Source organism: Triturus cristatus, chromosome 4_1 (assembly GCF_964204655.1).
Source record: "Triturus cristatus chromosome 4_1, aTriCri1.1, whole genome shotgun sequence".
NCBI lineage: Eukaryota > Metazoa > Chordata > Amphibia > Caudata > Salamandridae > Triturus > Triturus cristatus.
Window position 1 is genome coordinate 550,532,155 of NC_140585.1, and position 27,842 is coordinate 550,559,996.

The window sequence follows — 27,842 nt, forward strand, 5'->3', positions numbered from 1 at the left end:
GCCCGACAAAAAGGAGGAAGTTCCTAGCTGTGGCACTGTTATTAGCAAAGAGGCGAGTGGCTGTCAGATGGGGAAGCAAACGTCCACCTAGACTCAAGGACTGGCTCACTGACATGACATACTGCAGAGAAACTATGGACACGTATGCGGAGGGGCTGCCGCTCTCCTCCAGGCCCCGAGATTTCTGGGAACCACTGAAGCAATATTTACAGAGGCCACAGGAAGATGAGTAACCTATGGGAAAGATTGATACAAACACACACAGACGATGATCAGGAGGGGATATCCTTCCTCTCTCCTTAGGCGTTGAGGAGAGGATGGGAGGGCTACGTGTCTCTATGCAAGGTATCCAGCGAGATGCTCTATGTATGGGTCGGTGGGTATTGAAAAACAAAGATTGTAATGTGGAATTATAATGCGAACAGCTGCTTACTGTTGGATATGCCCATTTAAACTGTAAAGTGTCATTCTTGTAGTATCACAGTCCACAATTGCTGTGTTATATGCTGTTTGACAACGACAATGCCTATGTAAGTGCATCTTATACTGATGATCGGACAACCTAAAGAAAAACAAAAAAAAAAAAAAGGATAAAAGGGGTCCCAAAACACATTTTTCCACTAATGCATTTTCCACAGACTAGTGTATTTGACACAGCAAGAAAACAGCTGAATGGATTTACATGAAATTTGGCAGGATTATACATTATCGTGCAGATTATGTTTTTGGATACTGCAGTAACATAGGTTATTTTTTAAGTTATAAGGCATTTAAACTTAGTGCCATTTATTATCGCTGTATTTTCACAAAATGTTGTCAAACTACCATGGTACATGGTCGTTAACTTATTTGAAAAAGTATCAAAAAAATAAGTTCCTTACCTACTACCACTTTAATAAAGTGGTAATAGGTAGGGACCTACTACTTACCTATATCTAAGGTCCGAACACTAAGCACAGCCAAAATACAGTTAAAACAATATGGCTTCCTTCATGCTCTAAAAACTGCCTTTATCCAATTATATACTGAGTTGTTATCACCATGTCCCACAGTTCACCGCAAATTTAACCTCTCTTTTGCCATCGAATTCTCTCCCAATGCCTGCTTCACCGGCATTCTCATCTACCGCCCTCCCGGCCCTATAGGACAATTTAATACTTCCTTGCTCTCTGTGACCTCTCAGTCGGTTGTCTCCCCGTCCAACTTCTCCCTACTTGGAGATTTTAATATTCATTTTGACAACACACTAGACCTGCCGGCACAAGAGACTAAGTCAAGCCTGGCTGCATATCAACTCGAGCAACGAGTACCATCTGCCACACATGAAAAAGGACATCTGCTGGATCCTATTTTCAGCAACTGTGACCAACTTGAAGTGGGAAACATAACCAGACTCCCCTGGTCAGACCACTTCTTAATAGCATTCAACTGGACCACAAGCAAACCACCCTCCTCTTCATTTACTATTAGGAAAACCCGTAACTGGTCCAAACTCCCCACTGACAACTGGTTACAAGCTCTAGGTACCATGAAACCCTCCCTTTCCCAAGACCCAATTGCTAATAACAAGAAATACGAAGAATGGATAACCACCTCGCTGGACCAGGTCCTCCCAGAATACGCACCCAAATCCAAGAGACATAGTAAAACAGCTCCCTGGTACACAGAAGAGCTCAGGAACCTCAAACGTCTCTGCAAAAAACAGGAGAGAAAGTGGCGCACCTCATACAACCCTGAAGTAAAAGCCACATACAGGGAAATGATCAGGAACTATAAACTGGCTATTAAATCGTCGCAAGCTGCCTTCTACAATCTTAAAATAACTACGGCAAAATCTAAATCCAAAGAAATCTACCGCATAGTTAACTCCCTGATCAAACCCCCGCCCCCAGTCACAGATAACAATAACTCTCCAACCAAATGCAATGATCTGGCGGAATTCTTCTTCCAAAAAATTAATAAAATCTACCTTTCCTTTCCCAATCCCCCCTCCGACTCCCCTGGCCAGAACCTGCACTTGACTTCTAATTCATTCAAGTGCCTAGACTCTTTCCCCTTGATTACTTTGGAAACCGCACAGACATTGGCACAAAAAATAAAATCTGGCTCCCCGTGCGACCCCGCCCCCCCAGGCCCACTGAATCTTGCCAATATTGCTATTCTCCCCACGCTCCTGGAGCTCATGAACTCCTCCATAATCAGTGGGATAGTCCCTCCAACATGGAAGCATGCTATGGTGCGGGCCCTGCTGAAAAAACCTTCTTTAGACCCAGCTAATCCCAGCAACTATCGTCCGATCTCGTTACTCCCCTGGGCATCGAAAATTCTGGAGAAACATGTCAATACCACCCTGACAATGTTTTTTGAAGAAAACCATCTCCTCGACTCCTCCCAAACAGGCTTCCGTACCAAACATGGAACTGAGACGGCGTTACTGGCTGTGACTGAGGAGGCAAGACGGCTCCTGGATCGGGGAGGATCAGTGGCAGTGATCCTCCTCGATCTAAGTGCCGCATTTGACACGGTGCATCACAAAATCTTGCTAACTCGTCTTGCCAACCTAGGAGTGACCGGAGATGCCCTGACATGGTTCAATTCTTTTCTGTCCAACAGAACCTTTCAGGTCTTCGATGGCACATCACGCTCACCCACTCGTCCCTTGGGATGTGGAGTCCCCCAGGGCTCCTCCTTAAGCCCTACGCTCTTCAACGCTTACATGAGGCCACTGGCTGAGGTGGTCCGTCCGCATGGTGTAAAGATCATTTCCTATGCGGACGACACCCAGCTGGTGGTCTCCCTGGCAGAGAAGAGCGGCCTCCAGGCACCACCAGACCTAGCGGCCTGTCTGGAGGACGTAAAGAAGTGGATGATGAGCTCCTGTCTAAAGTTGAATGATGACAAAACTGAGCTGATGATCCTGGGCACAGCCTCCCCCGTCTCCATAGAGCCGAGCTGGCCGTCAAGCATGGGAGTGGCTCCACCCTCTAGAGATAACATCAAAAGCTTAGGGGTCTGGCTCGACAAGTCTCTGAGCTTTAACACACAGGCCACTAAGATCTCAGCCACCTGTTTTGGCCTCCTCAGAGTGATCAAGAAAGTCCTTCCCCTCCTCTGCTTCGAGGCCAAACAGATAATTATACAAGGCCTTATCCAATCCCGCTTGGATTTTAATAACGCCTTATACCTAGGAGCCCCGGATTACACCCTACAGAAGCTCCAACGCACCCAAAACTGTGCTGCCAGAGCACTGTTGGGCATCCCCCGGAGGACCTCAGTGAGAACCAGCTTGAGGACCTTGCACTGGCTACCTATCAGGGACAGAGTAAGATTCAAATCGCTCTGCATTGCCCACCAGACTTTCTGGGAAACGGGCCCAGACATCAACCGACCCCTGATTTCTCCCTATAGGCCGAATAAATCCCTCCGCTCTTCTACAGCATTCCTGGCTGAGATCCCCAGAACTCGCAGAGTTAGAGCAGGAGGACGCTCCTTCTCGTATAACGTCTCCAAACTCTGGAACTCACTCCCTTTGCAGCTAAGAAACAACCCCAACCTGACCACTTTCCGTAAACAACTAAAAACCCTGCTGTTTAATGCTTAGCTAGTAACCTCAGGAGGGTCCCATCTGTTCCAGCGCCTGGACGCCTCAGGGCAGCTGTAGCGCTTTATAAATCTAATTTTCATTTCATTTCATTTCATTTCATTTCATATACCAAGGCCTAAAATATAATTAAGGTCTAGCTGTATTATTGGATTGCTTTACACGTGCATCACTAATAGCGTCGCATGAGCAATGCTAGAATTAAATCAGATTTATAAAGTAACGCACGGTCAAGAGCTGCGCGGATTGGTAAATCTGGAGAAGCTCAAGGCAGTGTAATTTGAAGTTTTGCGTTACTCTGCACAACATAATCTACATTGCTGATATCAATCAATCAGTCAATCAATCAATCACTGCATTTGTAAAGCGCGCTACATACCCAAGAGGGTCTCAAGGTGCTGGGGAGGGGGGGGGGGGGGGGGTGCTGCTGGTCGAAGAGCCAGGTCTTGAGGAGTCTTCTGAAGGCCAGCAGGTCCTGGGTCTGTCGTAGGATGGTGGGGAGCGTGTTCCAGGTCTTGGAGGCGAGGTAGGAGAAGGATCTGCCGCCGGCGGTGGTTTTTCGGATGCGAGGGACTGTGGCGAGGGCTAGGTTGGCTGAGCGGAGGCTTCGGGTGGGGGTGTGGAAGCTGAGTCGGTTGTTGAGGTAGGTGGGTCCGGTGTTGTGCAGTGCTTTGTGTGTGTGGATCAAGAGCTTGAAGGTGATCCTTTTGTTGACGGGGAGCCAGTGCAGGCCTCTCAGGTGGAGTGTGATGTGGCTGCGGCGGGGGACGTCGAGGACGAGTCGGGCCGAGGCGTTCTGGATGCGTTGGAGTCGTCTCAGGAGCTTGTTTGTAGTTCCTGAGTAGAGGGCGTTCGCGTAGTCGAGTCTGTTGGTGATGAGGGCCTGGGTAACGTTTTTTCTCGTGTCGAGGGGGATCCATTTGAAGATCCTGCAGAGCATACGGAGGGTGTTGAAGCAGGACGCGGAGACGGTATTGACTTGCATGGTCATGGAGAGATTAGGGTCGAGGATGACCCCCAGGTTGCGTGCGTGGTCCGTGGGTCCGTGGGTGCCTAGTGACGTGGGCCACCAAGAGTCGTCCCAGGCTGATGGGGTGGGTCCGAGAATGAGGACCTCTGTCTTGTCTGAGTTCAGCTTCAGTCTGCTGTCCTTCATCCAGTCGGCTACGGCCTTCATTCCCCTGTGGAGGTTAGCTTTGGCGGTGTGGGGATCTCCGGTGAGGGATATGATCTGCTGGGTGTCGTCGGCGTAGGAGATGTTGAGGTTGTGTTGTCGTGCGACGTGGGCGAGGGGGGCCATGTAGATATTGAACAGCGTCGGGCTGAGGGAGGATCCCTGTGGGACGCCGCAGATGATCTCGGTGGTTTTGGAGCGAAAAGGTGGGAGGCGGACGCTCTGGGTTCTGCCGGAGAGGAAGGATGTGGTCCAGGCCAGGGCCTTCTCTTGGATACCGGCGTCATGGAGGCGTGCTGATAGGGTGCGGTGGCAGACCGTGTCAAAGGCTGCTGATAGGTCCAGGAGGATGAGGGCGGCTGTTTCTCCTTTGTCCATCAGGGTCCGGATGTCGTCAGTGGCGGCGATGAGGGCGGTCTCGGTGTTGTGGTTGCTGCGAAAACCGGATTTGGAAGGGTCCAGGATGTTAACTTCGAGGTAGCGGGTCAGTTGTTTGTTGACAATCTTCTCGGTCACTTTGCCGGGAAAGGGAGCAGGGAGATGGGCCGGAAGTTCTTGAGGTCCTTGGGGTCTGCCTTGGGCTTCTTCAGAAGGGCGTTGATCTCGGCGTGCTTCCAGCTTTCTGGGAAGGTTGCTGTCTCGAAGGAACAGTTGATTGTTTTCCGGAGGTGGGGCGCGATGGTTGCGCTGGCTTTGTTGAAGACGTGGTGAGGGCAGGGGTCCGATGGGGATCCGGAGTGGATGGAGTTCATGGTTTTGATGGGGTCTTCGTCGCTGACGCTGGACCAGACGGTCAGGCGACTGGTGCGAGTGGTAGTCGCAGGGGTGGTGGACTCGGTGGTGGGTGCGGGGGTCGGAGTTGAAGCTGTCGTGGATGTCGGTGATCTTGCGGTGGAAGAAGGTATGCCACACCACTGTAGCCAATCCACTATATACAATACCCTCTACAACAGACAATACCCTATATGCTCTTACACTGAATGCACCTCCAGTCTACGACACTCCACTACACACTATTCCAGTGTACGCCATTGCACGGTGCGCCATTTTAGTGTATGCCACTCTACTATATTCCACTGTGTGTCACTCCACGCCGCTCCAGCGTATTACACTCCGCACTAATCTATTGGACCCAACTCCAATATACGGCACTCCACTGTATGATTTTATACTCTACCCCACGCCACTGTACACCACTCCATTATACACCACTCCACTGTGCACTCGTTACTCCACTGTACAAAACTTCGCTCTACGCCATTTTTCACTATGCTATTACACCTTACACAACTTCACTCTGTACGCCAGTCCACTCTACACTATTCCACTGTATGCAACTCCATTCTACACCGCTTTAGTGTATGCCACTCCGCTAAAAGTTACTCCAGTATGTGCTATTCCACTGTATACACAAGGAGATAATGGACGGAGCGCTGAAACTTTTTAGACACTCACCCCTAGTCACAGATACAGGTTGAATCCATCATAATTCTTCAGTTCACTTTGCCACCTCAGTTCAGACCCAGCAATATTCAAATCAGTCTTGAACCTGAGTCTCAGGGGAACAGTCCAGCCCGAACTGCCAAGCCAGGTCTTTCCTGGACCGGAAACAAGCATCCTGGGACCAGTTTCAGGGAAACACCCTCATCAGCCAGGCTAGCTTGAAGCCAGTGGAAAAGTGAGCTAGGAACCCACATCTGTTTCTGGTCCAGGACAGTCTACAAGCAAACGAACCAAACCAAACAGCCTGAAAAATATTCCTTTAACAAGGTGGAACGTCTCAATTTAGAACGAAAGGAAATAGGTCACCTCATCCAAACAGGGCTACAGCAGTGTGCAGTAAAGGACGTTTATGTATAACATAGTGAACATGAACTTTCACATTGCTCAAGATTTATATCCTTAGTTTACTGTACATATTTATAATACGCAATTTTATCAATATACATAAATTACTCATAAATAGTTAATAAAATGTACACAAAATACAAATCTATATGTAAAATTAAGGAAACCCCTACAAACCAAACGTGTGTATCAAATGTTGTACAAAGCAGGCCCCATATTATCATGAATTATTTCAGCACAGCGCTCATTCATTCTCTCATTCAGACACAGACAAAAAGACAGGACTGATCAGCTCAACAAGTACCCAATATTCACAGAAAACATTAACCAAACATATAACAAAAAGGTATTTATATCCACTATTTCCTTATACGTGGCTGTATTAATATGAGCAGTTACTATTGTTGTGTCTCTTGAATTATTTTATGCAATAAAAAAAAAAAATTAAAACAAAAACATATGTTAGCATCCAGTCTTGTTGTAAAATTGTGTTGGAAAAATGCACCATGGAAGGCCTGGTTTGGCAGTTCGGGCATACTGTTTTTTTCAGCTCGCTACCAAACGCTAACTAACTCACCACTCTACCATTCACTGTGTTCTCACAAATGATACTCCACAGGACAACATTACACTGTACGAAACTCTCCGCCACTCTATGGCACGACACTACACTCAACACTGAGCTATACAATACTCTACTCCACTATATGCCACTACACTCAACAACAAATATCTCATATGTCATGTTGTATCCGGAGCGTCTTCGTGCAGAACATAACAAGCAGAACATTTTTGCAGCCGCCAAAGACTACCTGAAAAAGATACTGCCCACCGTGCAGGTCCGAAGCACTTCGGATGTTGAAGACTGAGAAGCCCGACTATAGGATTTGAGTATTGGATGAGACTGTAGCTACAGTAGCCCTGAGACACTACTAACACGATCATGGGACTGTTCTCCCTAGAAGTGGGAAATATTATATAACTCCATAGACCATTGTACGTTGCAGCAGGTGGGGAGGGGTTGGCATAATGCCTGTGAACCTGGCCACCTCCAACCCCTTGGAGGGAGATTGGGCCACTGGCGACCCCCAGCGAGGGAGCACCCCAAATAAGTTAAGCACAGTGTGCTGCAATTTTCTTGTTTTTGTTTTATTTTTTTCTAGAAATTTCAATAACGCAATTGTGTAGGTGTCCTAGCTGTTGGGGATACCTTTGGCTAGTTGGGGCTGCTGGAGTGGGAGGTAGGGGGGGAATTCGCTTGTTTTGTCGGGGTGTACCTGCACAGACATGCACAATGTTCCGGCCCGCCCATCCCAGTTGTCATATACCGAGTATACTGGCACTGCACTACGAAGAAACACTGTGGGCCCCATTAGTATGGCAGGTGGACTTTGTCCGCCCGCCATACCCCCGGGAAACGGGACCACCAGCTGAGGGTGCGGCGGCCCACACTCCCGATTAGCATGCGCCCGCCACACTGGCAGGCGCATGGCGCATCTGCAACATTGCGGCGGGCGGTGCAGAGAGCACCGCCCGCCGCAATGCCACAAAGGCAGCCTGTGCCTTTCAATGCACAACGTGACAGGCACCGCGCGATGCCTGCCACGTTGTACACTGAAATGCCGGGGGTACCATAGGTACCCCCCACCCCCCAGAATCCCTGGGGGCCCCTAATGTCAAAAACCGCCTGCCTTTCCATGGCGGCGTTGCCGCCACGGGAAGGCAGGTCCCCGCCTGCATAGTAATATGGATGGCGGTGTCTACCAGGCACCACCACCATATAAACTGCTTTTCTGCCCGGTAGGCAATCGGGCAGATTGCCTACCGGCAGGCGGTCTGCCCCTCTGCCGGGGTACCCCCCCCCCCATGGTAATGTGGCGGGGAGGGGAATCCCTAAGACGCTGTCTGATCATGCAGCGTTTGAGGAGGAAGTGCGCAAGGTATTTTGCGTTAAACGCAGGCTCGGTGACTAGTAAGAGCTCACTGTGGGAAGCTTTTAAAATTACAGTAAGAGGGGAAATGTATAAGCACACAACTGTGGGTACTGAGAAGTATCAGAACACAATTAAATAAGGCAAAGATAAGCTAAACTCTTTGGATAGAGAATATGAACACCTCCCAACGGAGGATATTGTAGCGTCTATGTGAGAGCAGCTGTCAGACTATGAATCCCTGGCAGATCAAGAGGTGCGCTTTATATTCAAACGTCATGTGGCCCGAGTGTAGGGTGAGGGCGGGAGATCTGAGAGTAGCCTTGCACAAAAGCTGAGATTGCAGAAAGGTTCAGAAGCCATAATCCATATAGTGGATGAGGGAGGTACAGCGTGCTATTCAAACCTAAAAATACTTCAAGCATTTACAACATTCTATGCAAGTATATATGGATTAAAAAACACTGCATCACTGATTGAATTGAACCATTATCTAGAGGACGTGGCACTGGCATGGCTGTCGCCTGGACAAAGAATACCTGTCGCAGCCAGTGACAGTTAACTAGGTGAGGGAGGCGATCACTACATTACAGAATGGTAAGGCCCCGGGATTGGACGGCTTCAATGGAGAATTCTATAAAGAATTTTCTGACCTGCTAGCCCCACAACTGCATGCAGTCTATGTTGGGGCATATGAAGGTAGTGTGCTGCCACCCTTGTTAAAAGAGAACTCATAATAACATTGCTGAAATCAGATAAAGCGCCAAAGAGGTGTGTATCTTACAGACCACTATCTCTTATAAATATAGATACATAGGTCCTCACTAAGATACTTGCTCTACGGCTGCAACCACTGATGTCCCAGCTAGTATTACCTGATCAATCTAGTTTCATAACCGCACGGTCCACTACACACACACTCCTTACCATGTTTGCATTGCTGCACAAAATTGAGCCCACCTTACCAGTGGCTGCAGTCCTCCTAGACGCAGCCAAAGCTTTTGATTGCACGGCATGGACATATTTGTTTGCTGTACTGGCATGCATGGGGATGCCAGAGGCATTGTTAAAATGGATCAGATTATTGTATGAAGCTCCAACCGCACGAGTGTGTATCAATAACAATACATCAGATGCCTTTAGGGTGTACAGGGTGACAAGACAGGGCTGTCCTCTGTCACCTCTTTTATTTGTACTCCTTATGGAGCCACTAACCTGAATGATTAGGCAAAAACATGCGGCTGCAGCACTCTGCGTTCACTTGCGACCACTGATCATCTCATTTTATGTTGACGAGATAACACTATGTTAGGGACCCAGTCGTGAATCTAGAACCGGTAATCCAGGAATATATAAAAATTTGAGTACAATACAGGTCTGTGTATAAATTGGGCAAAACCGATAATTTTTCCACTTACATCAGGGACGCAACCACATACTACTTAATTTCCGCTGGAAAGGGCATCAGGCACTGTCAAGTATCTAGGAGTGTGGGTGCATAGAGATCCTAGTGTAGTACTGCAGAAAAATTACGGTAGAGTAATGTCCAGGCTTGAAGACTGAGCTGTGCATTGGACTAAGCTTCCGTTATCTTTAGCTGACAGGTTGGCATATATAAAAATGGTAATTCTGCTGCAATTGCTTTATCTGTTTCTTAACATCCCTATTGTATTATCCGAGTCCTTTTTCAAACAACTAAGATCCCTACTGGTTACACGAACGTGGGCTGCTAAAAAACGAGAATTGGCTGGGAAGCATTAACTCGACCATATTCAGAGGGAGGGTTTGGTGTCCCAGACTAAGTTGTAGTACCTTTGTGCACAGGCCCATTTTGCACACTTCTGGTATGCATCTCATGACTTTATCCCACATGTAGCAATTGAGCACGACAATGCAGCCCCGATACCTCTCAGAGCTATCCTCCCACATGGCCGTACCTCGATCTGATATTAACACATTGCAGACTACGTTGATGGCTTGGCAGGAACTAGTCCAGCGGGTGGGTAAACAGGTGTTATACGCTCCTGAGATGCCTTTGTTACATCATCCCAATATAACAGTTACAGAGGAAGACAAGTCACTTCAAATACTGCTGGAGGTGGGCCTGAATAATATGGGAAATCTATATATTAATAGAACGTTCTTAAACTTGGCAGACTTAGTAGTAGAGAGAGCGTAAACCCCCCCACTCATGTTTGTTTATTACCAACTGAAAGCGGCAGTCCGTGCTCATAACCAGTTATTCCCCAGCGAACCACCCATTCTGAAGGCACTGCAGTTTATGTTAACTAGTGCCTCCAGGCAACATCTTGTCACAAAATTATACACAGCCGCACAAAAAGAGCACAATCTGGGCGTTGGGAAATCGATGGAGCAGTGGATTGCTGTGATGGAACAGCCTCTGGGGGTGGAGGATTGGAAAAATTGTTTTGCACGATTAAGCATGCGGACGTCCAATTGCAACTTAAGGGTAATTCAGTTTAAATATCTTCATCAGTTGTATTATACTCCTGTGCGGTTATGCAGATATGGGCAGAGAAATGAGTCTAAATGTACACGCTGTGGGATTGATGGGGCTGATTTCACGCATTTGGCATGGAACTGTCCAAAAGCGTGACAATTTTGGGTACAGGTTACTGATGTTTTAACAGAGGTGGTGGGGGAGAGAGTGCACAGCACACCGTTGATTTGTCTGTTGGGCCTACTGAGTATGTTCAAATCAAAAACTAAGAAACTACAATTAGTGAGCTTATTGCTGGCGAAACAGAGTTGCACTCCATTGGGGGAGCAAAACCAGCCCCCACCAAGGTGGCATGGTTAGTGGATATTGCGCACTGTAAGACCCAACTTGAACTGTATGCTGGGGAGCTTCCTCTGCCATCAAGGCCAAGAGACTATTGGGGACGGAAGATGGCCTATTTGCACTCAAATGATGGAAATGGGGGGGTAGGCGCAAAGTGGCAATGTAAAACACTGATATTACAAGGCAGTTATGCGATGAAAAGGTTTACCTGTCCAATGCATGCATAAGTTGACTTGCGGGGTGCTGGGAGGTAATGGTCGAAATGGTACAATATTTGCCTGTGTAGAAGTATGTGATGGGTATACCGGTACTTGTTCTGTGTTGATGTCTGTTTGTATTATGATGAAAAAGAAAATACATTTTTTAAACATTTAAAAGATGGAGGCTTGTGAAAAACCATGCCTCTGGACTGGCAAATTATATGCTCATTTCTTACACAGCACTCCTGATTTGCAATTTAAGTGCCCCTTTTTTTAATGTGAAGTATCATCCTTCATTTTTTTCACGAACTGGATTTAATTATTATATACTAATCCGGTGGCTCGAGTTAGGATTAATGGGCAGCTCTCCGAAGAAATCCCTATCCAGCGGGGTACACGGCAGGGATGCCCACTATCGCCGCTATTATTTGCACTGGTGTTGGAGCCCCTGGCTTGTATCTTGCGGCAGCGTCATGCCCAGACAGCCTTGCGGTTTTTGCAGCGTCCGCTTGCAGTCTCCATGTACGCGGACGACATGGTGTATGCCCGTGAGCCGACGAAATTTCTTGTGCAGCTTATTCGAGAATATGTTCGGTTCGAGCGCTTTTCGGGCCTGGGCATCAACTGGTCCAAGTCGACTATACTGCCGTTCACGGAGTGTACACAGCCATTTGACGTGGAATACCCCCTAACGTGGTGCTCAGACGCTGTGAAATATTTAGGCATTTGACTGTGTAGGGACCCGCAGGCTGTCATACAAGCTAACTTCGGCACTGCCACCGCGCGGCTTGAGGAGCAGGTGACTAGGTGGATTAAGTTGCCGCTCTCGTTCGCGGACCGGATAGCGCTGATGAAAATGGTGGTTCTCCCGCGTTTCTTATATCTTTTCTTGAACAACCCGGTGCATCGGACACGACACTTTTTTGACAAGCTGCGCTTCCTTTTGTTCACGCTAGCCTGAGGAGGTAAAAAGCCTCGCCTTAGGTGGGAGACTCTAACCCTTCCATATGATCAGGACGGCTTTTCGGCACCTGACCTTCACCTCTACTACCTTTGTGCGCAGGCGCATTATGCTTACTATTGGCAACACGACCCAGCCTATATTCCACATGTGGCGGTGGAGGCCCTTGTGGCGAGCGAATAAGCTGCCGTTATATGCACCTGCGATGCCGCTCCTCTGCCACTCGGTCACTGGTGAAACTGGCATGCGGCACCTCCTTAACCCCTTGAGTGCCCATGACGAGATAGTCTCGTCATGGGCCGCGGTTGCGCTGTGCCCATGACGAGACTATCTCGTCATGAACCCCGCCCGCTAATTCAACGCCCGGCACAGGGCGGGGAAAGGGCGGGGCACACAAGGGGTTAAAGACATGGAGCTGACCACAATGGCAGATGTGTTCCCGAATGGCCGATTCATCGCTTTCGATAGTATCAGTACCCCGAGCCAACGTTTCCGCTATGCATATTTTTGCCCTCACTAGACTGCGCTCTGCGATGTGGTATGGGCTACAGCCGGCGGACATTTGTAAGCGTTGTGGTGCCCCGGGGGCTGACTTATCATCTAGCGTGGGACTGTCCCAAAATCAATGAGTATTGGGGCTTGATTACAAGAGCTCTTGGCCAAATGATTGCCGAAGCGGTGGACTGGGGTCCACAGTTATGTCTGCTGCGGGTTGGGGTTAAGGTGAAACAATCCAGCAAAAAATGTGTATCCATAGCCCTACTCCTGGCTAAACGTAGGATATCCCTGTGCTGGGGCAGTAGGGCAATACCTACCATTAAGCAATGGCTGCAGGATTTGACTTACTGCCGGGACCAATTCAAGGGTTATGCAGAGGAACTGCCCGCTAAGTCCAAACCGCTGGATATATGGGGACCGTTCACATCCTATTTGTTGGCAGTTGAGGATGTCTGAAGCCCAAGGCTGGTCGTCTGTTCTCTCACGCATGATAGCCCTGCACTGTATTTTCTGTGATTGTTGTATCTGTGAATCCACATGCCCTGGTTTTTTGTACCGTGATACCATATGAGTTACATCATGTACATGCATATCCTAAGCGTCTTATGCCAATGCCGCATTCTGAATGATTGTATATTGTTTGTTGTGGTTTTTGTATGAAAACAGAAAAGCATAAATAAACAAAAAAGAAAAAAGTATCATCCTTCATTTTCTGTTCCCATTAACAGCTCAAATAGGTACAGAAAATCATGTAGTATACATTTCATGACCATCCCTGTAGAGAACAGTGAAAGATTGACGCTTAAACATGTATTAGGAGTTAACCCTAGTGGCGACCTGACGCTGCTGCACAGTTCACATTCCCACATTAAATTAACCCAATAAATAACACAATTCTGTGTTCTCGTGATTCGAAGATACATAATTACTTTTTTGTAGACAACTACTATTTACTTGACGAAACCATGGTGACAGTCAGCCCACAACAAACAAAACCGTAATAAATCTGGAGTTCCTCTTTGACAACAAGCTCTTTCAATCTACAAAAAAAAAGACAGTGGTGAATGGCAGGAACTAGCAGCTAAACATGCTCTGAAACATGAATATCCAATGAAACAACAGCAGGCCTCTAGTTCCCCACCTCACGCCAGTTCCAATTATTATTCTTGCTGCGCAGCCAACCTCAACGCCAGCCGTTGCTTGACGTTTCTGTGCTTCAGATCAAGAGTTGCTGTTTGTGAAATGGGGGTGCGCAGGTCAAAGTCCTTTGAGAAAAATGCCCCAATCTGATATCAAAGCACACGAAGAAACAGATCAGACTACTCGGTGTTACGATTTTCCTATGCAGGATTTATCATACCTGCCAATTCTTCTGTAAGCTCCAGCGTATTACACTGGACCAAAACGCACACTGTGCCTAGGAAAGCATGAGCTATCACACTGCTTTCTTAAAAGGTCCCTACAAACTACTTGCTCGACTTTGATATCAGATTGGGGAGCTTTCCTCAAAGGATTCCGTCGCCTACAGAATCTACACACTTGTCTTCTACAGCCCAACCTATGCTTTGTTTGGATCGATATATGGACGCTTATCAAATTTGAAATCCCTACTGGGAGTACCCATAGTTCATGCCATTCCAGAATCCGTAAACTGGCCATTGTGTGTAGGCACATTCCAGCGTTGACTTTCGTTGCCCTGATGAAGTTCCCAGTGTGGGAATGAAACGTGTTGGCTGAGTGTCTTAGTTTGCAGAATCTCAAAATTTGAAATAAAGAAACATTTTTATACTACTACTTGACTATTGGACTTTATGACCTGCTCACCCCCATTTCACAAACAGCATGCTCTGAAACATTTTCCTCTCTCTCCTATAGATAGACCAAACTGTAAAGCATATAGTGGTCTTAATTCTTCCATGACAGGATTAATGCTCCACCTTCTAAGCAGACCCTCCCACACAAAAAAGATTCCAAATCTCCAGAGGATTCAAAAACAGCTGCAAAGTTGTGCTTTAAACTTGCAAAATGGGACAATGCAAAACCAGCCAATGAAACCCTCCACTGACTGCCAAAAGAGAAAAAAACAATATTCAAGATTATGTGGACTATACACAAAGCTAGATTGTCCTTAGGTGGATTGGAATGAGCATAATTCTCTTCAGAAACGGCGCCCCACGGTTTCTCAATTAGACAGATCTTAGAAATCCAAAACAGTTAGCCCCAATTCTCCAACAAACCACGAGAAAAATAACAAGTAAGGTGAATGAAAGGAAAAAGAGCCTAACTTTTTGTAATCAAACCTGATAGCTCTCTGACTACAAGAGATTCAGGAAAGACTTGACGCACAGTATCTCCAGGCAAGCTTTTAATCAATGGCTTCAGGCTGTGTGCTAGCGCACCCTAACTTGTAATATGAATGAGACAGAGTAAAATCATCTGGCAGAATGACAGGCATAAACCAATTCCCTCACTTAACAGTTCCTTCTCAAGGTCTTAAAGACCCAGACCACACAGCCAATCACTTACATTGCTAGGAAAAGCACACTGTGGACTTTGCCAATAGCCTGCTACAAATCACCCTTCCCCAAACTATAACCCTGTGTTGAAAATCATGGCAGAGATTTGTTTGCTGCGCTATGTCCTACTCTTACAGTTTCACACGCTGAACACGTGTTATTGGAAAGCGAGACTCATGCCTTCTTCTAAAGTCCTCTTTTCTAACAGGTAAGTAAGCATATCATGTGTGCTGCTTGCTCTACCCCACATATTAGTGTACAAACATGACAGGGTCATCCTTTTGCACATTTAAAACTAATCAATAACGCTCAACTGTTCTCGGTGCTGCAATCGTGGGGAATCCAGTCGGATTCCCAAATCGTCAGCTATTATTAAGTCAGATCCGGGACAGCACCAATGACTTTGCCGACATTGAGACACATTCAGAGAAGCCTGTACTATGCGTCCATACTAGCGACTTGCATGGGGTGAGACAGGGCTCTTATTTTCAGTTCCAGCTAGATTCAATTTAAATGCCTCTTAACAGGACATCAGAAATTCTTTGATTCGAGTCTCATCCTGGCTGGGAGCTAGTTGAAGCCTAACAGCTTGATGCTAATGAGGAAATAACACTTAAGAATGTTGTCACTTCAGGAGCACTCAAGCTAAACTAGAATTTGGAAGCAGTTTTGTAAGGGACAAAATGTGTTGTAACAATATCCGATGAATCTCATATTACTTCATACATGATTACGAGAGATTCTACAAACATCCATTCATATAGCACTTAATAATCTTAAGTATTTATTACTACACAAAGGGACAGACACCCTTTAGCAACTTTACAATAATGAAACAATGAGACAAAGAACAGTACGGTTCTAAATGTATGTCTTGTAGTTTAAACAAAGCACCTTGATGCTGGTTTAAAAGTCACTAGAGTCAATAGGGTATATTGAGGGATTATAATTTGTGACCCACCTGTAATATTAAAGAGTATGTGCAACAAAAACAGTAACTCACTGAGCTATTGTAGTATGTGCTATATTTGGTAAGTGTATCTCTTTAATGCAATGTAGCCTTTTGACTAGGTCTTTGTTCTATATTCTATTTTGGAGTTGTAATGGAATGTAGTAGGCACTGCAGCAAGTCAGTTCCTCCTAACAGCTGATCTAGTTGGACGTGCTCTTTTATATGGAAAAAACTTACTTCTTCCAACTTAATCCTGAATATCATCATCATCTTTGAAGAATACTACATTTTATTGGCGACGTTTGGAATTGCTCCACATTTTTATTTTCATTTTGGAGTTCACTTCAATATTTTAGTAAAGTTGGATTTTTTTTTCTTCTCCATAATCAAAGCGAGACCTTTGTTTTCCTCAAGCTACAAACAACAGCATAAAACTACTATCAGCAAGCGGAAAGTGAGTAGATGGAGCGCTTTTATTTCTCATTCAGACTCTCTCTCACCTTCGCTTACTTGCCTTTGAGTCTTTCGGAACAGCTTTCAAATATTACTGCAAAGCTTCAAGTTAAGAGCGGAAAGTGAGTTATGTGAGTTTCCTATAAATGTATGCTCATTTGTTTAACTCACCATCGTTTTTTACCCTTGAACTTGTGTTTGTGGAACGTTTCTTCGCAACGTTTGTTCTTTCACCGTCTCCTTAGCAACCAGTGACTTCAGAAGCTTTTCAACGCGTTTGCGCATAATTTTCTTCATCGTTCGTGATCCAAAAGGTCACGCAACGAAACCAGACGCGGCATACGTGCCGCCATTTTGGATTTTTTTTTAATTCTTTTTTAAAAGCCTTTGTCATTTATTCACCGAGCACGTCTTGTTTTTAAGATCTGCGTCATTTCTTCTTCTACTGCATATGTCAATCGTTTACTTACTATTTCACTTCAAGTAAGTCATAATTATTATTTTTATGATATTTGATATCCATTTTTCTTCTGGATTATTATGAGTACCAATACCTCTACAGATACTTCAGCTTCTACTTCTTCAAATATTTCAAATTCATCCTCATGTATTAACATTAATTTAAGCACTCCTAAAGAATTCCTAACTGCTCCAGGTGAACCAATCGTTAAGTGGACAGAATGGAAGGAATATTTCTTAAAATATATAGCTACTTTGGAAGACAATGTTGGTACCTTGTCCCCAGAAAGAAAGAAAAGAATGCTCTTATACAGTCTTGGCCCTGAAGATTTAAGAGTATACAATCAAATGCAAAAACCTGATAGATCGGGTGATTTTGACATTTTTAAAACAAACAGCTATTTCAGACTTAACTGAACATTATTCACCCACAGTATGTATAAGAGTAACAAGACGCGCTTTTTTCAAAAGGAAACAACTTCAACACGAATCTGTGGAAGAATATGTCTCTCAATTAAAATTGTTAGCTGCACATTGCAAATTTGGAGGGTTACATGATGAACTTATAAGAGATCAAGTAGTTGTTTGCTCAAAAAATAAAAGCATTCAGGATAGACTTTGGATAGAAGGTGAATCCAGTCTTAAAGATGTTATCACACTTGTTAAAAAAGCTGAACTTTCAGACAGAAGTTCCAAAGCATTATCTGATCAAACTGATTCTACTCCTACAGTTAATGAAATCACAGATTACAAGAAAAGCAGAGTCTTCGAAAAAAGCAACTAATAAGAATTTTCAATCAAAGAATTTCAATTATAAATCTTCTGCCAAGTCAAAATTTAAGCATAATGATCCATCTATTTTTGCTTGCTATCGTTGTGGTGACAAAAATCACAACGCAGGTTTTGAAAAATGTCCAGCAAGATCTACTAAATGTTCACAATGTGGAGTTTTAGGTCATTTTGCTAAAGTTTGCAAGAAAAAAACCTATTCAGCGACCGAAAGTTACTTGTATTACAGATACAGACTCATCTGATTACGACTCTGACTCACACAATTCTGCTCCTAATCTCAAAGAAACCAAACAATGCAATATCGTTTTAAACATTGATGATAATGAAAGAAGCAAACCTTTGTGTATTGTAAAATTTGGTGGCATTCCTTTACAGGTTGAAGCAGACTCGGGTTCGCCTTTCACTATAATTGCTAAGAATGTCTGGGGAAAAAGAATGAATTAATGATTTAGGCCCACATTTAGAACCTACCGATGTGCTTCCTGAAAGCTTCACAGGTGATAAAATTGATATGTTGGGATATCGCTCTTTAGTATTTGAGTTCAAAAACCGCACTGCTGTATGTAAATTGTATGTTGCTTCTGATGGTTCTTCTGTTCTAGGCTGGAAGGTTCAAAGAGACTTACATATTATTCTTGACCCCAATAGTCCAGAACAAGTCCTTGTTGCGTGTGAAGGTGAGAGCACCAAGAATTGGGTTCTTAAAGAATTTCCCAATGTATTTTCTGGTAAGATTGGGAAATCGAAAGGTTTTTCTCATCGCATAAGGTTAAAAAGTAATGCTATCCCTAAAATACATAAAGTGCGCAACGTACCAGTCATTATTAAAGATGAAGTTAAGAATGAATTATTAAAATTACCAAAAAATTGCATTATTGAACCCATAGAAGCTGCAGAATGGATTTCTACATTGGTTGTAGCTAGACGGGCCAATGGAAAAATGTGTTTAGGCGTTGATCTAAGAAGTCTTAATGACAATATTATTGTTGATCAATATCCTTTACCGAGAATCGATGAAATGTCATTAACTCGTGGTGCTAAATATTTCTCAACGTTGGATTTATCTTCAGCATATCACCAAGTTTCCCTACTACATTCCATTACAACTCCAAAATAGAATACAGAACGAAAATATATTCAAAAGGCTACATGCTTTAAAGAGATACACTTACCAAATACAGCTATCTACAAAAAAAATCTAATCTGTGAAGCAGGAATGTACTGCTGTGCAAGCTCTACGTTATTTAATGGTGGGAAAACTTGTGACGTGACTGGACACAGAGCACACCAGCAAGTGCATAATCAGTAAGATTTATTTTGCTATTATATACTGGAATTCGCCGAGTACACAATGATCATCATCAATATTTCTTTATTCGGCAATTCATAAAAAGCCATAAAAGATATTGTTACAGAATTTACAGGTTATAAAATCGTCATATAAAAAACAGTAAATTACAGTAAATTACAGTAAATTCATCACGTTGTTAAAAAGAATAAAAATTTAAAATCATCTCCTTCTTTGACATATATATTTGCAGCATTAGTTGGCCTAAAAGAGTATATAAAAGTAGCATATTTGATCTAGTATAATATAATTATTTCACAGTTTCTTTACCCTAGATTAGGTCTATGCCGTACTATATATTGCAGGAAGTTTGAAACAATATAAACCACCTCTTCCCCCTCAAGTAGCTGTAAATATAATAAAGCAGGGCGGCATGTACGAAGGCCCCTACGCTTTAATAGGGGGATTAAGAGTTTCCTCCGTTGATGCGTGTAGTACTTGCAAAAAAGAATGGTATGAAGAGTTGACTGGGGTGATGTCTCATCACAGGGACATGATGGTAATGTTTTATCCCAGTTATTCTTAAACGGAAAGGTAACGAGGCGGAAAAAGAAGTTCAGTCTAAACCTGACTAGAAGGTACTGTTCATAGGAAGTTATATTATATGTCAGATATGGCTGGATACCAAATGTCGACTGAACTAATAAACAATGTCTAGTTGTTTGTTTCATGACCTCTAAATTGAGTCTAAGCTCATCAAGGTGGTTTTGGCAAAGTTTGTGGAAAGCTTTCCTTGCTATTTGCTGCATCTTGGTCGGGTCTTTATAGTGGTTTTCTAGGCCTAGATCAGTTAGAAAATTTTTAATGTAATTTAGCCACCTTGATCTATGTACGTTATCTAGGGTCCTACAATCTTGGATGATTTGTTGTGTAAAGACTGTGTGTTCGGAAGACCAAATCCTGTGCCATAATAACAGAGGCTGTATTCTCACCAGGTCAGTGACATATGAAAGTCCCAATTCCAAGTGGCAAGCGTAATTGGAGGCTGCCGTAGGTAGGGCTAGTAAATATTTCAAAAAGCCATTTTCAACCACTTGGATAGAATTAGCCGCTACGTGGCCCCATACACCTGCTCCGTATAGGGCGACTGAGAGGCATTTGGCTTTATAAATTTTGATCATCTCAGGGGGGGCTTTTTTCCCTATCTTCCTAGAGAAGTTAGTGAGTGCTGAGGTGGTTCTTGCAAATTGCAATTTCCTTACTTCTACCGCTGGTTTCCAACTGAGTTTTTCGTCCATCATGACGCCAAGATAGGGATATTTGTCCGTTGTTGCTAGTCTTTCGTCATTCAGAAAAATGGACTTAGTTTTATTCTTCCTTTTAACTCCTGCCTTCATGACAAAAGTTTTCCCAACGTTAATTTTGAGGTCAAGGCTTGCCATGAATGAAGCATAACTATTTAAGGCCTTCTGTATTTCATTAGAAGTACGGGCTAGAAGCACAGCATCGTCGGCATACAGGAGGGCCGGGACAGGGCGGTTTGCTACCATTGGGAGATCTTGGGCCCCTTTCAGCATCTCTTTCTCTAAGCCGTTTGTATAAAGGGTAAATAGAAACGGGGCCAGAACACATCCCTGCCTCACGCCCTTCTCCACCCCAAACGGCGCTGTAAGCTCTCCCCCTGTGCCAAACCTTACTCTAGCTGACGCGTCGGCGTAGAGTTCTCTGATGTAAGTTACTGCAGTTTGTTCCAACCCTATGTCTAGTAGGATGGGCCAGAGTTTGGAGTGGCTAACGCAGTCAAAGGCAGATGATAAATCTACGTAGACCATATATAGAGCCCCTTCTTTAATGTTAACATACTTATCAATTAGTAATGATAGATTTAGGGCTTGGTCTACGGTCCCCAATCCTTCTCGAAACCCGTATTGTAGGTCAGATAGAATGTTATTTTTCGCGACCCATTCCTGCAAACCATCAAGTAGTATTCGACCCATCATCTTTCCTGTGGAATCTAAAAGGGAGATGGGACGATAACAGGAGGGTAGGTTGCGGTCTCCCTTCTTAAAGATAGGGACTAATATGGAGCTCTTCCAAGACTCAGGGATGCCAGTAAAAGTCAATGCGTTAAAAACCCTGGTCAGAAAGGGAATCCATAGCTCGGGGTACATTTTGTAGAAGTCTATTGGGACACAGTCAGGGCCGGGTGCCTTGCCTTTTTTACTTGCGTTCAGCGCCCTTTCAACTTGGTCACAAGTAATGGTCATATCAATGGGGAAGGTCGAAGACTGGTGCTCGTGAGAGTCATTTCCTCCAAGGTCTTTTACTGTCGAGTGAGACTTAAAAATTTGAGAAAAGTGCTCTACCCATTGTCTTTCGTCTATAGCAACCTCTATGTTAGGGAGGCTGCCCTTGTCAGTTAAGGATGGTGTTTTTACTACCTTCCAGAAAGTGATATTGTTATTACTAAGGCAACTCTCGTGTAGTTGATCCCAGAGTTGTCGTCTTAGTTCCGTCTTCCGTTCCTTAATGGCGGTGTTATATACTCTCCTTAGAGTAGCTATTTCTGCCCTATCCCTGGGCGTTTTATGTAAGGCGAGTTTTAAATTAGTATGGGCGATGGTACACGAGTGATTGAACCAGCCCTGGCTGCTCTTCTTTGAGCCGTTTTTTTTAACCATTAGGGCATTTTTAATGGTTTGTATCACCAGCCCAAAATTAGCAACAACGTCATGGTTGGGGGTGGTCATGTCCAAGCATTTCATTATGGGTAGATAGGCTTCAGTGATCACGGTAGAAGTTATTTTTCCCGGATCAACTGTGGCCCATTTTAGCGAGTATCCGTTTAATCTTGCTAATTCTAAATTGTTCTGGGTCAGGGCGCTGGAGGTTTTTTTGGTGGGCCCTGTCGAGATTAAAAAGGTTGTACTTATCGGATAATGATCGCTTAGAGCTACCTGATGGGTTTCAAAAGTGAAATCCTTTGATATCAGGCCATTTGTCTGTAAAATGAAATCTATCGTTGAATTGCAACCTCTGCCGTGGAAAGTTGGAGCCAGCATCGGTTTACCATCTGTTAATTTTGATGCAATTCTTAGATCTAAGTTGAAAGTTATTTCATTTAAAAGGCTACCCAACTGTGAATGGGAAAAATGTAGAATGGGGTTTTCGTCCTCATCGATTAATCCGCACAAATGAATGTTTGGGGCAGCACAGATAGACTGGTTAAAATCGCCGCCCCATATGATGGTTACTTCTCGGGTAGACTTTTTTGTTATAGATGTTATTATGGTAAAGATTGAATTAATTTTCCCCATTGCATCCCGATCCGATAGGTTGTTGTAAAAATTAACCAAAAGGAAGTAGTCTCTGGAATTTGGTGTAATACTAAGTAGTTGAAAGTTAGGGTCGAGCGTTATAAGTTTAATATTTTCTAGCTTAATCAGATTTGATAGAAAAATGGTTAAGCCTCCTTTGGCCCTGCCGAACTTGGAATGTTCAGCTGGTGAGAAATAGGTTCTATAGCCTTGAAGGTGGACTTCTGTAGTTAGCCAAGTCTCTTGAAGGCATAATATATTAAAATCTACGATAAAATTAGTCCAAATATCGTTCTCTAGTTTCGAACGTAGACCCGCCACGTTCCAGAATAGAACTGCAATTGTTTGTGTGTTATGAATTTGGGCACTGGTATTTTTAAAATATGTTACAGGTGTCGAGGAAGCCAAACTTGCTGGTCTAGGAGTCTCAGCGTTGTTGTGAGCTGTATGAGGTAGCCCCTCAGAAATTTGACCATTACGTAGAGATAAAGGATAGGGAGGAAGGATGGGTACTTGCCCCTTCCTTATATCATGAAAAAATCCCTGACCATGAACCTCTACAGGGAGTCAATCTATATCCTCAAGTCCTTCGAGGGTCGAAAAACGATTTGATATTGGGATATTAAAGTTGAAAGATCTCGGTCTATTACGAGGAGGGGAGTTTGAGTTGACCAGATTGCTAGCTAGGGGCTGGGGGTAAAAATATGTTAAATCATAGGTTTTTATAGAGCTTTGAGTTTGATTTTGTAACCAGCTAGTTATATAAGTAGTTGCCCTATGATCTCTAAAATTGACGATTATTATGTCACCTGATGTTTCCTTTGGCCGTGGGCCTACCCAGATTAGTCGACGGACGTTCAGAATTTCCCCGTTGATATTAGGAGGGAGCGGCCTATGCTGTCTCAGCCAGTGCATCACCTTGTTTTTTAAATCATAGTAGCCCTCCCTTTTCCCTAAGTCCAATGGCGGGACTCCTGTCAAGACTACGACGTAGGGTACTGCTTCTGGGGGTAGATTTATGTGTTTGCAATTTAAATCTTGATTGTGACTGAGAGGGGTGTCAGCAGCTACAATATCCCGTTTCTTACTTGGGTTGGTAGGTTTGGTGTTATCAGTGCTCTGGCTTTGAGCAGTGTCGATATTGTTCTTTGTACCTAGCTGCGAATGATTTGGAGTTTCCTTAGTAGATGGCTTTATGGATCTTTTTACAGCTAAATTACTTTTATTTGTTGCTCGGGATGAAATAAGGTCAACAGGACTTTTCATTGCTGGGATAGTTGGATGTAATAGTAGTGATTCAAGTTGATCACTATTTGTTTGCGCCAGCTTTGCTAGTGAATCTAATTGTGTAGACAAACCCTTTATTCTTTCTAAGACAGGAAGAACGAGGGATTTTACCAGGGTTTCTAATCGGCCCATCAGTTCGTTGGTGATTACGTCGTGAGTACGAGTATTGCCTAGAGAACTGAGGTCATTGGTGTGTTTTGTGCTCCGAGGATTAATAACCTCTTTTTGAACTTTTTTGCTCTGGTTGACGTTTTTTGAGCATCTCCTCCTTTTCTTTGAGGGAGGAGGGAGGATAGTGGTGATTGATTGTGTAGGCTTAATCTGTTCAGGAATGGTGGCAATAAACCTGAGGGGTGATGCGGTGGATGGTACGCTGTCAGAGGGATCTTTGGAATGTGGTTTAAGAGCCAATGATGGTGAGCAAGCGTGAGAGTGAACTAAAGATGTAGACTCGATGATAAGTGAAGCTGTCGTAGAGTCGCTAGACGTATCATGTATTATGGAGGGAACAGAAATTGTTGGATTCGGGGACAATGCGGATCGAATGGGTCCGAGTGAGGAACGCTTATTTTGTATGAGTTCAGCCGAGAGGCGTCTCTCTACTATAGCAATTTCTTGCTCCAGGACAGAGGCAGCCCTGGTAATGAAGCTATCTAGGGTGCCACGCACAGAGCCTCCCAGTAAAGTTCTGTTCCTTGTGCTGGGTGTAGCCATAATGAGTGTTTAGTTATGCTACAGTAAGCTTGGGTTATATCAAACGCTAGTGTGAGTGGGTCGAGCCTGGGAGAGAATAGGTGTTACGCAGTTATCATACAACAAATACAATCTACCATGTCCGTAGGTCAATGGCTACCTCTCGTCTTTTTGGTCCGATCGTCAGGGAGGTGGGCCCGCCCAGCCTCTTCCTGCCCCTGACGGCCACAGACGGCCCGCCCTCTGCCCGGGCTCAGCCCGGCGACGCCCGCGCGCGTCCCGCGACGCGAAGGAAGCGGCGGATTTTAAAGCGCCTCCTGGCGCGGGAAAGGTTGTGGGCGGGTCTCTTGATGCGCAGGCTGCTGGGTAACGTAGTTCGACCCCACTCGGCGGCCGCTGATGGTAGTTGCGGCGGCGGGGGACGAAGGGTGCAGCGAAACAGAATGCGCCAAGCACTGGGCACACAGAGCAGCAAAGGTCAATTCAGGAAACAGCAAACAGGCAACCCGCTCTGCCAAGGAAGCGGCGGATTTTAAAGCGCCTCCTGGCGCGGGAAAGGTTGTGGGCGGGTCTCTTGATGCGCAGGCTGCTGGGTAACGTAGTTCGACCCCACTCGGCGGCCGCTGATGGTAGTTGCGGCGGCGGGGGACGAAGGGTGCAGCGAAACAGAATGCGCCAAGCACTGGGCACACAGAGCAGCAAAGGTCAATTCAGGAAACAGCAAACAGGCAACCCGCTCTGCCAAGGAAGCGGCGGATTTTAAAGCGCCTCCTGGCGCGGGAAAGGTTGTGGGCGGGTCTCTTGATGCGCAGGCTGCTGGGTAACGTAGTTCGACCCCACTCGGCGGCCGCTGATGGTAGTTGCGGCGGCGGGGGACGAAGGGTGCAGCGAAACAGAATGCGCCAAGCACTGGGCACACAGAGCAGCAAAGGTCAATTCAGGAAACAGCAAACAGGCAACCCGCTCTGCCAAGGAAGCGGCGGATTTTAAAGCGCCTCCTGGCGCGGGAAAGGTTGTGGGCGGGTCTCTTGATGCGCAGGCTGCTGGGTAACGTAGTTCGACCCCACTCGGCGGCCGCTGATGGTAGTTGCGGCGGCGGGGGACGAAGGGTGCAGCGAAACAGAATGCGCCAAGCACTGGGCACACAGAGCAGCAAAGGTCAATTCAGGAAACAGCAAACAGGCAACCCGCTCTGCCAAGGAAGCGGCGGATTTTAAAGCGCCTCCTGGCGCGGGAAAGGTTGTGGGCGGGTCTCTTGATGCGCAGGCTGCTGGGTAACGTAGTTCGACCCCACTCGGCGGCCGCTGATGGTAGTTGCGGCGGCGGGGGACGAAGGGTGCAGCGAAACAGAATGCGCCAAGCACTGGGCACACAGAGCAGCAAAGGTCAATTCAGGAAACAGCAAACAGGCAACCCAATGATGTCTGAAGGAAGAACCAAAGCCCCGTATGATATTTCAAGCTCCGAGGTGTTCGTGATAAACTAAGTAAGCCAGAACATATATACTATTATGCTTTTCCTTGTTTACAATTTCTCTGGGGCAGATTTAACATATAAAAGTACAAGTAGACTTACAGACTCCGGTCCTCGTCACTCCCATGCCTCCCTATTTATGGCCTCCACGAGTATTTTCCATTTCTTACACTGCCTCTTCTGATATAATACAAGTAATCAGTCATGTGAATTCGATACATGCCGGACAGCAAACTTCATGGCACTCTGACAACCCAGTATGTTTTTAACATTGTGCACAATGATTTCTCTAGCAGGTGCATAATGCTGTTACCATAAAAAGGAGATAGGCACATCATTGCATTTGCTCCCACCGACAGTTCTAGAAACATCACAGCAGTAAGCTGGACAGATGGCAATGGCAGATATGCGCTATACGAACGCTGCTTACAAAGCATAACTGTATACATTTTAGTACGGAATAGTCAGCCCTTTTATTTAAAACGACTGGAACTCATCTCCTGAAAGCAGTGAATGAGCAGACTCACAGCTGGTGCGAAGTCCACAAACAGCAGTCTGCACGGAAGCAGAGTAATGACAATCTACTATACAAACGCAGATATACAAACAACTGCACCAGTGAACCGAATTATACTACACTGCCACCCCACGACCAGCCAATTATGGTGTCGTTGCAATTGGTTAACGTTAAGGTACCAACTACGTGATCTAAACTCTGAGTCCGAGGCTGGAACTTTGGCAGAGTCTTTTACTGGTGGATACAATTGCAGCTACTATCAAATAGGTTATGCCTGCAGATTATCAAATATTGCAATTTGAACTACTTTATTAAACAACATTTACATTCTCGATATAACCCTCTTAGGTTTGGCAGCCTCAAGAAACACAACTTGCTGGTACTCACAGCAGAAGTGGCACCGCTCGCTGCCGACCGTCGGGGCACTCATGGGTATGAAGAGTAGGTGGAACACCGTAAGAAAAGGCCCAGGTCTAACGCAGAAGTGCCTGCGCTTCCGCGCGTTAGGAAGCGGGGAACGTTTACCTTTGAATTCCTGTAAACATTCAGCTCTCACACACCGCAGGACCCCAGCGCTGTCCTTCTCTTGAGGACCCCGCGTACAAGGGGAATTAACGCACTGCCTGCGAAGTAGCGGAAGTAAAAACGCCGGTACAGCGAGTGTGAAGCAATAACACCAAAAGAGAAGGGAAGCCGTAAAGCAAACTGGGGAACCAGATCAGTACAAAGGAACGGCGAGTCCCAAGAAGAAAGATGTATCAAACAGGCGACTTTTTAGACAGCCCGCAAGAGGTCAAACGTCATACGCATCCATCAGACACTGCCAAAGACTAGTCCATTCACCTACTTCTGTGGGGAATACGGAAGGAAAGAGCGGTAGGGCCTTGGCTAACCATAGGTTCAGTGGAGCTAATGAGGAAATAGCTGCGTGCAACGACTCAGAGTTTGGTTTGTTCAAACTGGGCCGTATCTCCTAATAAACTTACACCGGCCATAGCGCTGCAAGAATATGACGCACGAAATGATAGAACAGAGTGTTACCATGGAAGAGGAGGGACGATACCATGGGGTGTGACATG

The 27,842-nt window shown here is 45.3% G+C and overlaps 1 protein-coding gene across 8 annotated transcripts in view; it reads right to left on the reverse strand.

Moving 5' to 3' along the window:
• Positions 1-27,628, reverse strand: part of UPF2 (UPF2 regulator of nonsense mediated mRNA decay) — a 1,571,752-nt gene extending 1,544,124 nt beyond the window's left edge. For 3 of the 8 annotated variants that reach the window (XM_085652868.1, XM_085652864.1, XM_085652861.1), the window contains exon 1: positions 27,151-27,366. The gene's annotated coding sequence lies outside the window, so the exon portion shown is untranslated. Of the gene's footprint in view, positions 1-27,150; positions 27,566-27,610 lie in introns of those variants that run through there. The other 5 variants (XM_085652865.1, XM_085652862.1, XM_085652863.1 and 2 more) reach the window with 4 other exon arrangements.
• Between the last annotated feature and the right edge of the window lie 214 nt (positions 27,629-27,842).